Here is a 14,014-nt window from a genome sequence, read left to right as displayed (position 1 = left end):
CCCAGTTACTTGGGAGGCTGAGGTGGGAGGATTGTTTGAGTCCAGGAGGTTGAGGCTGCAGTGAGCTGTAATCGTGACACTGGACTCCAGCCTGGGCAACAGAGACCCTGTCTCCAAAAAAAAGAAAAAGAGAACTTATTGTTAACGTCTTATACGGTGATGTCCCCAGGGCACAGTTTCAGAAACTCAGCTATTGGGCAATGGGAAGCCAGTGAAGGAAACCAGTAAAGTGAAAAGAACACAAACTTTGGAGTCCCACAGTCCTGAGTTCAAATGCGTTTCACTGTTTACCAGCTCAGTGACCTTGACCAACCTTGGGCAAGTTGCCTCATCAGTAAAGTGGGACCCACAGAAGCTACCCTGTAGGCTTTTGGAAATTAAATGAAATAACCTAAGCAATATGGTAGACACTCAGTAGGTTCTGGGTACATAACTGGCAGTCGCCATTACAATCTTTTCATCATCGTGATCAGAAAGAGCTCATGGCAGCTGGCTTGGGGGGTTGCTCTGCCCGGTCAGGCCTGGACACAGCGAGACTAGAGAACCGGCTATGCAACCGCCCCAGGAGGGAGGCCGAGGGGAATATCCCACAGCTGTGAGAGGCATGAAATCCACAGGACTGGGTGGCTGGATGGAGTCAAGAGTGAGATCAATATTGAGGACACCTGTGGCGCAAGGGCCAGTGGGTCAGGGATTTGGAAGGGCTTTTAACCAGCCCGGAAAGTCCAGGCTGAGCAGCATTTCAGGGACAGAAACAAATTGTTGCATGTAGCCTTCTCTCTCTAACTCAGATATTTCTGGCATGACTTACGACTAGCTCTAAAAGCTACTCCTTGATTTGTTTATTTTCTTTAGAATTGTTGACACAATGATTACTTCCAATGTTGAATCGCATTTCGTGTTGTTTTCTTTGCCAGATTCAAAAGGTTTTTATTATGTCCTTTCTCCAGACTATAATAACAAAAGCAGGAAGAATCAATTTTAGGTGGGAAAATTAGTCGCTCAGCCCTCAGCATGAAAATTACCATGGATGCGGGAATCTAGGTGCTGTCTTAGAAGAAATATTCTATAGTTCCTCAGCAGTGGGCAGGGGTGGGGATGGTAGTGGCGCCCATTTTTTTTTTTTTTTGAGACAGAGTCTCACTCTGTTGCCCAGGCTGGAATGCAGTGGTGCAATCTCGGCTCACTGCAACCTCCACCTCCTGGGTTCAAGTGATTCTCGCGCCTCAGTCTCCCGAGTAGCTGGGATTACAGGCACCCGCCATCATGCCTGGCTAATTTTCATATTTTTAGTAGAGACGGGGTTTCAGCATGTTGGCCAGGCTGGTCTCAAACTCCTGACCTCAAGTGATTCTGCTGCCTCAGCCTCCCAAACTGCTGGAATTACAGGCGTGAGCTACTGCACCTGGCCTAATTTTTGTATTTTTAGTAGAGATGGGGTTTCACCATGTTGGCAAGGCTGGTCTTGAACTCCTAACCTCAAGTGATCCACCTACCTCAGCCTCTCATAGTGCTGGGATTACAGGCGTGAGCCACCACACCGGGCCCATACTGTTACCTTTTGAATGGATGTGGTAGCGCTTAGATGGTTTTCTACCGAGAGACAACAGCACACCCCCTTTGTGAACACATGTGTTCAGGAATCCTAGTCACAAAGAACAAATGGCAGCAAGAGAACTGTGCCAGGCATTTTGCTCAAGGTAAACCTGATCCTCACAACATCCCAGGAAGATAGGCAAAGGCAGCACCATTTTGTAAGTGAGGCTTATGATGCTCAGAGAGGTTGAGTCACTTGTCCAAGGTCATACAGCTAATTGTGGCAGATCTGAGACTCCAGCTCAGGTCTTGCTGATTCTAAGTGCAAACTCCGCTAGCCTATTTCCATGCTTTCTCTGGAGAAGGACACAAGTCAACTGCTTAACACAGCACCTGGCACACAGTAAAGGTTAGCCACTCGTGTTATCATTATTGTTACTCCAAAAACTCAGAGCCGGGCAGCTGTCAGCAGGTAGAATCTAAGGGCCCCACAGCCCCAAAGGTAATGATAGACCATGTTTGTGCAGCATTCCCTTTAAGCTTAAAAGCATTTGTAGCAGGAGGGGAAGCCTCCTCTTCTACCCCATGTGGGAGTTTCACAGCTGGGAAATCCAAAGGCCTAGGATCACCCAGTGAGGAAGGCAGAACGGGACTTGAACCCAAATCTCCTGATTCCCGCATCAACGCATTGATTCCTTGGCTGGGCTGCCCGCTCATTCCCGTGAAGCGTGCTTTGTGTTAAGGCAGAGGTACAGAAAGCCTCTTTAACCTAGCTCTGACCAGGCGCAGTGGCTCACGTCTGTAATCTCTACACTTTGGGAGGCTGAGGTGGGTGGATCACTTGAGGTCAGGAGTTCGAGGTCAGCCTGGCAAATGTGGTGAAACCCCATCTCTACCAAAAAATACAAAAAAGTTAGCCAGGCATGGTGGCATGCGCCCATAGTCCCAAATACTTGGGAGGCTGAGGCACGAGAATCGCTTGAACCTGGGAAGTGGAGGTTGCAGTGAGCCAAGATTGCACCACTGTACACCAGCCTGGGTGACAGAGTGAGACCCTGTCTTAAAAAAAAAAAAAACTAGCTTTGAAAGGAGGATGGGGGAAGGTCATTTGCCTTTATTGATGATTGCAGATAATTACTGTAGATAATTACTCAATGACTGACTGTATTAGCTTCCTAGCGCTACTGCAACAAATTAGCACAGAATACATGGCTTAAAGAAATACACATTTTTTTCTCTCAGTTCTAGAGACCAGCAGTCCAAAATCAGTATCACTGCACTGAAGTCAAGGTATAGTCAGGGACGTGCCCCTCCAGAGGTTCTAGTGGAGACTGGATTCTTTATCTCTTCCAACTTCTGGTGGCTGCTGGCATCCTTCACTCCAAGCATCAAGGTCAGCATCTTCAAACCATTCTCTGTTCTGTCTTCAGATAGCCCCTCCTGTGTGTCAAACCTCTCTCTGCTTCTCTCTTATAAGAACATCTGTGATTGCATTGCGAGCCTACCTGGATAATCTAGCATAATCTCCCCAATGCAAGATTCTTTTTTTTTTTTTTGAGACAGAGTTTCGCTCTTGTTGCCCAGGCTGGAGTGCAATTACACGATCTCAGCTCACTGCAACCTCCGCCTCCCAGGTTCAAGCGATTCTCCTGTCTCAGCCTCCTGAGTAGCTGGGATTACAGGCACGTGCCACCACACCCGGCTAATTTTTTGTATTTTTAGTAGAGACGGGGTTTCATATTGGTCAGGCTGGTCTCAAACTCCTGACCTCAGGAGATCCACCTGCCTCGGCCTCCCAAAGTGCCCAATGCAAGATTCTTAATCACATCTGCAAAGATTCCTTCCTTTCTTCCTTCCTTCCTTCCATCCTTCCTTCATTCCTTCCTCCCTCCCTCCCTCCCTTCCTCTTTCCTTCCTTCCTTCCTTTCCTCCTCCTCGTTCTTCTTCTTCCTCTTTCTCTTCTCTCTTTCTCTCACACTCTCTTTTTCTTTATTCTTTCTTTTCTTTCTTGACAGGGACTTGCCATGTTGGCCTGGCTAATCTTTTATTTCTGTGGAAACAGGATCTCACTATGTTGCCCAGGTTGGTGTCAAACTCCTGGCCTCAAGCAATCCACCTGCCTCAGCCTCCCAAAGTACTGGGATTACAGACGTGAGCCACTGCACCCAGCTCCTTTTTCCATATAAAGTAACAGTCAGCGAGTACGGTAGCTCAAGCCTGTAATCCCAGCACTTTGGGAGGCCAAAGCAGGTAGATCACTTGAGCGCAGAAGTTCGAGACCAGCCTAGGCAACATGGCAAACCCCCGTCTCTACAAAAATACAAAAAGTTAGCCAGGGGTGATGGTGCATACCTGTAGTCCCAGCTACTTGGGAGACTGAGGTGAGAGGACCACATGGGCCTGGAAAGTGGAGGCTGCAGTGAGCTGAAATCGCACCACTGCACTCCAACCTGAATGACAGAGTGAAACCCTGTCAAAAAAAAAAACCAAAAGTCATTCCAGTTTCCAGGGATTCGGATGTGAATATCTTTCGGGGGAACCATATTTTAGCATACTGCAAGTGCTAAATAGATTCACTTATTTACTAACTAACCTTCAAGGCCCTGGGGGAATGAAATCTCGATGGAGAATGCCAGTTAAATGGAGAGAAGAAGAAGAAGACAGGTCTGGGGCCTGGGGTGAGCTCTCATCAACCAGGCTTAGGCAGCCCCTCTGGGTTTTGGGGGTGCTGAATGAGCACTTAGGGTACCCACTGGATGCTCTTGGGGAGAAATTGGCAAACTACAGACCACGGGTTGGCTGCCTGTTTTTATAAATAAAGTTTTACTGGAAGACAGTCATGCCTATTTGTTTATATATTGTCTATGATTGCTTTTGAGCAGAGTTAAATAGGCTGGGTTGAGAAGCTGCAATATAAACCATATGGCCCTGGCCAGACGCAGTGGCTCACACCTGTAATCCCAGCACTTTGGGAGGCCAAAGCAGGCAGATCACCTGAGGTTGGGAGTTCGAGACCACCCTGGAAAACATGGTGGTGAGCTTGCCTGTGGTGGTGAGCACCTGTAGTCCCAGCTACTTGAGAGGCTGAGGCAGGAGAATTGCTTGTACCCAGGAAGCGGAGGTTGCAGTGAGCCAAGATTGCGCCACTGCACTCCAGCCCGGGGAGCAGAGTGAGACTCCATCTCAAAAAAAAAAAAAAAAAAAGAAAGAAAGAAACCATATGGCCCACAAGCCTAAAATACCCACTATCTGTTCCTTTAAGTAAAAGATTTCCTATCTCTACACTACAGAAATATGGGAACAGAAAGAGAATGCTCTGTTTATTTCCCCCCTACCCCACCAGGGACTATTTCCAAGTTCATTTTTTTCAGTCTTTTTCCCTTCTTGTTTCATTTTGAATATTTTTAAAGGTTATGTCTTCAAGTTTACTGGCATTTTCTTCTGTGATATCTAATCTGGAATTAGCCCATCCAGTGTATTTTCCCTCCGCAGGCATTATATTTTTCATTTCTAGAAGTTCAGTTTGGATCTTTTAAAAAATATTTTCCATATCTCGATTAAACATGCTCAATCCTTCCTCTACCTTCTTGAATACAGGATATGTAATAGCTGTTATAATAACTGTTTTGTTTTTGTCTACTAATTCTATCATCTGTGTTTTTGTTTTTTTAAGAGACAGGGTCTCACTCCATCACCCAGGCTGGAGTACAGTGGAACCAGCACAGCTCACTGCAACCTCGAACTCCTTAGTTGAAGTGATCCTCTCACCTCAGCTTCCCAAGTAGCTGGAACTACAGGTGCATACCACAATGCCCAGCTAATTTTTAAATTTTTAGTAGAGATGACGTCTCGTTGTTGCCCAGGCTGGTCTCAAACTCCTGGCCTCAAGCCATCCTCCCATCTCAGCCTCCCAAAGTGTCGGGATTACAGGCATGGACCACTGTACACAGCCTCATCTGTGTACTTTTAAAGGTTATTTCTATTGATTGATTTTTCTCCCCATTATGAGTCATATTTTGTCTTCTTTGCATGCCTGATCACTTTTTATCGAATATCAGACTGTGTCTGTACCAGCTACCAATCTATTCTTTCTCAGCTTCAAATCTACCCTTCCTTGCCTGCCTGTGATAACTGAGCTGGACCGTGTAAGAATTTCTCCTTTGCTATGAGCACGATGCTAAACTTTGTCAGTAGAGGGCGCTAGAGATGCACTGTAGGTAAAAAGGTGCTTGCTTCTCTTTCTTGTTTTCGTGCACTTCTACGGATTTCTGGCTCTTATTTCATGGTTGCCAGGGGAGTATGAGGGACATCCAGTGGTACTCACCCTCACCAAATTTTAGAAGTATCCCCACTGACAGCTTCCCATCAAGTTTCAGCAGTCCCCATGGGCAGATTCTCAGTGAGTCCCACAGGCCCCATGGCGGTTCACTTTCCAGCTTTAGCCCATCTGCATCCTGGTAGGGAGATTTCTTGCTTGCCAGTCTTAGCCATGGTTCTGTGCCCACCAACCTCTACCTGCTTGCACCCCAGACGGGAGTTTCTGTTTGTCCAGCAACTGTGGACCAGCTGTGGCCTGGGACAACCCAGTGAACTTCATTATCCAGTGGGACGTAATTTCACTTTGCCCCACAGAGTCTGAATTCCAGCTGTGGGTCTTCTCCCTTAGCCGTAGGATATTCTTTGTTTGTTTGTTTGTTTTTGAGATGGAGTCTTGCTCTGTTGCCCAGCTTGGAGTGCAGTGGCGCAATCTTGGCTCACTGCAACCTCTGCCTCCCTAGTTCAAGTGATTCTCCTGCCTCAGCCTCCCAAGTAGCTAGGATTACAGGCATGCGCCACCACGCCTGGCTAATTTTTGTATTTTTAGTAGAGATGGGGTTTCCCCATGTTGGCCAAGCTGATATTGATCTCTTGGCCTCAAGTGATCCTCCCCCCTAGGCCTCCCAAAGTGCTGGGATTATAGGCGTGAGCCACCGCACCTGGTCTATTTCTCTTCTCTCAAGGATTGTTGTCCTTGAGATCCATTGCCTGACATCCAATGTCTTGAAAACCATTGTTTTATATTTATTTTGTCCAGCTTTTTTTTTTTGTTTTTCCTTTTTTTTTTTTTTTTTTTTGGTTCACTGAAATCTTTTGTCCAGTTTTTTACTTGTTTCAGGCTGGTCCCTGTTATTCCATCTTCACCAGAGGTGGAAGTCAAATCTAATTTTAAAATATTCATTTACTCAACACGTACACACAAAAAATTGTGGCACACCAGCCATGGGGATGCGACAATGAACAAAACAAACAAAAATCTCTGCCCTCCTGGAGCTCGCATTCTTATGACAACTGATTAAGAAAATGTCTAATGTTGTGTGTGCTCACCACGCATGTCCTGGCCTGGACCACCAGGCTGAGAATCCACAGCAATACCCCCTTCCCCCTCGTTGCTACTGATCTGTCCTCTTTCCTTCCTTCCTTCCCCTTCTACACCATGCCCACCACTCTGGAGGTGCCCCCTCCTTCTCTTTTCCAAGGTAATTCATGGAATTATTCAAACTGCCTTGTCTGTGCGATGCCTCTGAAAAGCTACATGATAAATGTCTTCCAAGCCTGGAAAGTGTGATGTATATTTTTAATTATATCTTTCTGGCATCACAGGAGGAGTTTTCTTCTTCCCCATCTCCACAGCATCACACTTGGCTGTTTAGTGAATAGATTGAGATCAAACTTTGCTCCTTGCAAGGTCACAGATAAGCAGCCCTCATCAGCACCTTGCATCTGACAGCTACAAGCCAAGGTCTTATTTATAGGCCCTGTTACATACTCGCCCCACATCCCCAGCTCATCTTTTATTGTTCTATTTTAAATTGGGAAGACAGCCAACCCCACGTCCATCTCTTTCTGCCTTATCACCCTGAAGCACAGGCTGGATAATGGCTCTCTCTCTATATATATATATTTTTAATAACAGCTTCATTGAGATATAATTCACATACCATAAAATTCATGCTTTTAAAGTGACGATTCAGAGGTTTTTGGTATATCCAGAGTCCTGCAACCAACACTACAATCAATTCTAGAACATTTTTGTCATCCCCCCAGAAAAACTCCTACTGGCTGGACGCAGTAGCTCACACCTATAATCCTAGCACTTTGGGGGCAGAGGTGGGAGGATCACTTGAGCCCAGGAGTTCAAGACCAGCCGGGGCAACATGGCAAGAACCCATCTCTACTAAAATAAAAAATACAAAAATTAGCCAGGCGTAGCAGCGTGCGCCTGCAGTCCCAGCTATTCAGGAGGCTAATGTGTGAGGATTGCTTGAGCCCAGGAGGTCAAGGCTACAGCGAGCCATGATCACACCACTGCACTCCAGCCTGGGTGACAGAGTGAGACTCTGTCTCCCTCTAACTCTCATAGTCCTAGGAAACTACATATCAGTCTTCTGGCTCTGTGGATTTGCCTACACTGGACCTTCCATATAAATGCAATCATAATATGTGACCCTTCGTGACTGGTTTCTTCCACTTAGCATAATGTTTTTGAGGTTCATCCCTGTTGTGGCATCCATCAGAACTTTGTTCCCTTTTACTGCCAGATAATATTTCGTTGTATGGATACACCACATTTTATCCATTCATCAGTTGGTGGACATTTGGGTTGTTTGACCTTTTTTGCTATCATGAATACTGCTGCTAAAAACATTCAGGAATTAGCCAGTCGTGGTGGCACACGCCTGTAGTCCCAGCTATTCGGGAGGCTGAGGCAGAAGAATCGCTTGAACCCGGGAGGCAGAGGTTGCAGCGAGCCAAGATCGCGCCACTGCACTCCAGCCTGGGCGACAGAGCAAGACTCCGTCTCAAAACAAACAAAACAAACAAAAAAATTCAAGTACACATTTCTGTGTGGTAGGCATAAATATTTAGCCTCAATTTCCAACAGCACTTTGGCTGAGGGTGGGCTTGGGACACAGAAAATGAAGGTGGCCACAAAACCCAGCCTGTCTTCTGACTATGACACTGACAGAGCCCTCAAGGAGAGCCGGCTTCCTCCTAGAAAATTCAGCCTAGACCAGGCAAGCTGGCTCATGCCTGTAATCCCAACACTTTGGGAGGCTGAGGCAGGCAGATCACTTGAGGTTAGGAGTTTGAGACCAGCCTGGCCAACATGGCAAAACCTTGTCTCTCCTAAAAAAAAAAGCATATAAAAATTAGCCAGGCATGGTGGTGGATGCCTGTATTCCCAGCTACACAGGAGGCTCAGGCACAAGAATTACTTGAACCCTGGAGGCAGAAGTTGCAGGGAGCCAAGATTGCACCACTGCACTCCAGCCTCGGTGACAGAGCAAGACTCCGTTTCAAAAAAAAATAGAAAAGAAAATTCAGCCTAATAAACAAGAGTAGAGGACTTGCTGTGTGCCTGGTTCTGAGATGGGAGCTGGGGGCTGTAGCCTCCCTCCTTCCTCCCTCTTCCTCCTTCCTTCTTTCCAGCATTCCTGTATTAGCATCTACTTTCTGTCAGACTCTCTGGGGGTACCCCCCAAGGGTCTTAACCTAATTTTAAAAGGCAGGCAGTTGAATTCAGAATTGTAAGTGCCCTGGTGACTGATGTCGGGCCAGGACAGGAACTATGGTCACCCATGAGAGGGACACCCAACCCAGTTCTGGGGAATCAGGGAAGGCCTCTCAGAGATGGTGACCTTTGTTCTTCCTACATTATATTATATAAATTTCCAAACATACGGAAAGCCTTACATGCTCACCACCTAGGCTTAACAGTTATTAGCATCTTGCTAGATTTACTTCTAACATCTTTCTGAAGGATTTTAAAGTAAACTTCAGACATTGTAGAAGTTCACCCCCAAATATCTCAGTGTTCCTTTTTTTTTTTTTTTTTTTGAGACAGAGTCTCACTCTGTCACCAGGCTGGAGTGCAGTGGCGCAATCTTGGCTCATTGCAACCTCCGCCTCCCTAGTTCAAGGGATTCTCTGGCCTCAGCCTCCCAAGAAGCTAGGATTACAGGAGTGCACCACCACGCCTAACTAATTTTTGTATTTTTAGTAGAGACAGGGTTTCACCATGTTGGCCAGGATGGTCTCAATCTCGTGATTTTGTGATCCGCCCACCTTGGCCTCCCAAAGTGCTGGGATTATAGGCGTGAGCCACCACACCCGGCCTCCTTTTAAAAACAAAGATAGCTAGGCACCGTGGCTCAGGCCTGTAATCCCAGCACTTTGGGAGGCCTAGGCGGGTGGATTGCCTGAGGTCAGGAGTTCGAGGCCAGCCTGGCCAACATGGTGAAACCCTGTCTCTACTAAAAATACAAAAATTAGCCAGACATGGTGGCACATGCCTGTAATCCCAGCTACTTGGGAGGCTGAGGCAGGAGAATCGCTTGAACCCAGGAGGCGGAGGTTGCAGTGAGCTGAGATCACGCCATTGCACTCCAGCCTGGGGGATAAGAGCGAGACTTCATCTCAAAAAAACAAAGATAATTTCCTACATAGGATACCTTTATCACACCAAACATAGGTCATCATATTCTTTGATAATCCAATGCCCAGTTCGTATTCAAATTTCCCCAGTTATTTCAAAGACATTATGTATAGTTCTTTTGTTTGAAAAAGGATCTAATTACAGTGGAGGTGCCCTTTAATCTGCAACAAGAAGGCAGGGTGAGAAGGCTTTGTGGGCAAAGCAGCTCCTGGGCAAAGGCTCAGGGGGACAGTCAGGGCCTGGGGAAATCGACGAACTCAGAGCTTGAGGAAGATGGGCCCAGTCTGGAGGCCCTACTGGCCCTGCTGTGTTCCCACTGGAGGAGAGAGAGGGAGCCCTCCTGGGCACAGCTGTGACATGCCCAAAGAGTGGGGCTCTGATGAAAGGGCCTGCTGGTTCTTGCTATGATCCCCAGGGCCTGACTCAGGACACACCTCGGGCTGGAAGGCCTTCTTCGAACCTTCCTTCAGTCAAGGGAGCAGTCAGTCCAACAATCCACGGCTCTGGAAAGTTCCCCCTGAAGACTCGTTCCTTCTTGCTCACCCTGTGCTCCCTATGGGGACAGGCCCTGCCTTGGATTCCCAGGACAGTGTCTTTCTACTATCTCTCAAGACAGGCAGGGCACTTGTATTAAAATCCATTTTCACACTGCTGATAAACACATACCCCAGGCCGGTCACAGTGGCTCACGCCTGTTATGCCAGCATCTTGGGAGGTTGAGGCAGGCAGATCACCTGAGGTCAGGAGTTTGAGACCAGCCTGGCCAACATGGCGAAACCCTGTCTCTACTAAAAATGCAAAAATTAGCCAGGCGTAGTGGCGGGCACCTGTAATCCCAGCTACTTGGGATGCCGAGGCAGGAGAATCGCTTGAACCAGGGAGGCAGGGGCTGCAGTGAGGCAAAATAGCACCACTGCACTCCAGCCCAGGCAACAGAGTGAGACTCTGTCTCAAAATAAATAAATGAAAATAAAAGACATACCTGACATACCCAAGACTAGGCAATTTACAAAAGAAAGAGATTTAATGGACTCACAGTTCCACGTGGCTGGGGAGGCCTCACAATCATGGCAGATAGTGAAAGGCACTTCTCACAAGGCAGCAGACAAGGGAAGAGAGTTTGTGCAGGGAAACTGCCCTTTATAAAACCATCAGATCTCATGAGACTTATTCACTATCACATGAATAGCATGGGAAAGACCTGCCTCCATGATTCAATTCCCTCCCACTGGGTCACTCCCAACGTGTGGGAATTGTGGGAGCTACAATTCAAGATGAGATTTGGGTGGTGACACAGCCAAACCATATCAGGACCCTTCCTCCAGCCCTGTTAGGACATGTGGCAGATCCTGACTATAACAGCCCAAGACGGTGCTGTCTCTCCCCCAGGGCCCCATCGTCCAGCCCTCTCAACTCCAGGATGGGCTGCCGTGGTCCTCTGCATGCCTTTGCCTGGTTCTAGTCACTGTGTTGAATGTCAGAGAAGGAAATAGCTGCAGTCTCTGTTTAGAGCCTTGTCCTTTGAGAACAGCAGGTACTGTCAATGTGGGCTGTAGATGACCTTTTGAAAGTCAGACCCTGCTTCCCAGGAGCCTTTAGTCATGTTTCTGAGCTGTTGCTCTTCTCTCTTTGATGGAACTTCAGACAGAAGCCAATCTGCAGCCTGAGCCTGGCCGGGCCTTGAGTCCACTTAACAACCTAGGAGCCCTGTTGGATGTGCCAGAGGAGTATTGATAATCAGGGAGCAGAGATAGAGGAGTTAGGCAGGGGCAGCTTGGCCCTCTACGACCTCCTGGCACAGCACCATGAAGCCTAGGTGTCTGGCCCCTGATAATTTACTCCATGCAGCAAGGGGCAGGGTTGGGAGGGTTCTTTCTTGTTCATCAGCCAGTCAATAAAGCATCTTTCCAGGTGGGGCTTTAGTTCAGGCCTTACCTTTCCAGGAACTTCTGTTTGTTTGTTTGTTTGTGTGTATGTGTGTTTGTTTGTTTTGAGATGGAGTGCAATGGCACAATCTCGGCTCACTGCAACCTCCGCCTCGCGAGTCCAAGCGATTCTCCTGCCTCAGCCTCCCAAGTAGCTGGAACTATAAGTGCGCACCACCACGCCGGCTAACTTTTTGTATTTTTAGTGAGATGGGGTTTCACGATGTTGGCCAGGATGGTTGAACTCCTGACCTCAGGTGATTCTCCCGCCTCGGCCTCCCAAAATGCTGGGATTACTGGCATAAGCCACTGTCCTCAGTCTCTGGAAACTTCTTTATCAGCTTACTTCATTAATCAAGCTGTCGGGAGTTGGGTGAATAATTCAGGAGGCCAATTTCATTCAGTCATTCATTTATTCACTCATTCAACATGCATTTTTGAGCACATGCTGTTTTCCAGGCACATTTCTAGGGGCTGGGCATACAGTGGTGAAAAAGACAAAGTTCCCACTCTCACAGGGCTGTAGTCTGGCAAATTCACCTGCATTTAGTCGGTTTCAGCGAGAAACAGAATGGCCAGACCACTGAGGCCTCAAGTCAGCTGACCCACCACAGACAGGATCAGCAGGAATGGTGTGGCCAGTAGACCTAATGACCAACGGGTATAATTTGAATATATATCCTGGCCAAATCTCATGTTGAACTGTAGACCCCAGTGTTGGAGGTGAGGCCTGGTGGGAGATGTTTGGGTCATAGGGGCGGATCCCTCATGGCTTGGTGCTGTCCTTGTGATAGTAAATGAGTTCTTAAGAGATCTGGTTGTTTAAGTATGTGGCACCCCTCACAACCACCACTCTCCCTCTTGCTCCTGCTCTGGCCACGTGACATGTCTGCTCCCACTTCACCTTCAGCCAGGAATAAAAGCACCCTGAGGCCTCCCCAGAAGCCAAGCAGGTGCTGGCACCATGGCTGCACAGCCTGCAAAACCATGACCCAATTAAACCTCTTTTGTAAATTACTCAGTCTCAGGTATTTCTTTATAGCAATGCAAGAATGGCCTAATACACCAGCTTTGGTCCCTGGACTACTAGAAGCATCTGAGTACCACAGCAGTGCCCACTTTGGAAAACCCTATTCTGTCTCATCATGTACTGGTTGTAAAAATTGAGACACTGCCCTAGTCATTACAACCAGCCTTGACTGTCCCTAAATCCCCCTCAGGCACCCACTACTCATCCTTCCCTAGAGAGATCACTTCTATAAATGACACAGATCATCCATGACATGGGGATTCCACCTGAATTTACTTAGGGGAATGGTTCAAACCCTATATTTTAATGACACCCAGAGATTCTTCTTCAAGATCCCTTTAAGGGTTTGTCTTAGTCTGTTCCTGCTGCTATAACAAAATACCTTAGTCTGGGTGATTTATAAATAGTAGAAATTTATTCCTCACAGTTCTGCGGGCTGGAAAGTTCAAGATCAAGGGATTGGCAGATCCAGTGTCTGGTGAAGGCTCCATCTCTGCTTTCAAGATGGCGCCTCGTTGCCGCGTCCTCTGGAAGAGACATATGCTGTCTCCTCACATGGTGGAAAGGGAGAAAGGGATGAAAAGGACAAACAGGCTCCCTTAAGCCCTTTTATAAGAACCCTAATCCCATTCATGAAGGCAAGGCCCTCTGACCTAGTCATCTCCTAAAAGCCCCCCCTCATGCGTTGGGAATGAAATTTCAACACACATTTCGAAGAGACACACACATTCAAACCATAGTAGGGTTGTTCCTTTTAAACATTATTTAAAGGCACCCACACGTATGTAATAATAATAAGGGGGGCTGGGCACGGTGGCTCACGCCTGTAATCCCAGCACTTTGGGAGGCCGAGGCGAACGGATCACTTGAGGTCAGGAGTTCGAGACCAGCCCGGCTAACATGGTGAAACCCCATCTCTACTAAAAATACAAAAATTAGCTGGATGTGGTAGCACGTGTGCCTGTAGTCCCAGCTACTCGGGAGGCTGAGGCAGGAGAATCGCTTGAAACCGGGAGGCAGAGGTTGCTGTGAGCAGAGATCACACCA

General features: G+C 47.4%; 1 long non-coding RNA gene across 1 annotated transcript in view; it reads right to left on the bottom strand.

Moving 5' to 3' along the window:
* Nucleotides 1–11,100, bottom strand: part of LOC134738658 (uncharacterized) — a 30,093-nt gene extending 18,993 nt beyond the window's left edge. The window contains exon 1 of the long non-coding RNA XR_010124576.1: nucleotides 11,049–11,100. This is a non-coding gene — a long non-coding RNA (uncharacterized LOC134738658). The remainder of the gene's footprint in view (nucleotides 1–11,048) is intronic.
* Between the last annotated feature and the right edge of the window lie 2,914 nt (nucleotides 11,101–14,014).

The sequence above is a fragment of the Pongo pygmaeus genome, chromosome 19 (genome assembly GCF_028885625.2).
Source record: "Pongo pygmaeus isolate AG05252 chromosome 19, NHGRI_mPonPyg2-v2.0_pri, whole genome shotgun sequence".
NCBI lineage: Eukaryota > Metazoa > Chordata > Mammalia > Primates > Hominidae > Pongo > Pongo pygmaeus.
Note: the sequence above shows the minus strand (reverse complement) of the source record. Positions and strands in the feature narration are given on the sequence as shown.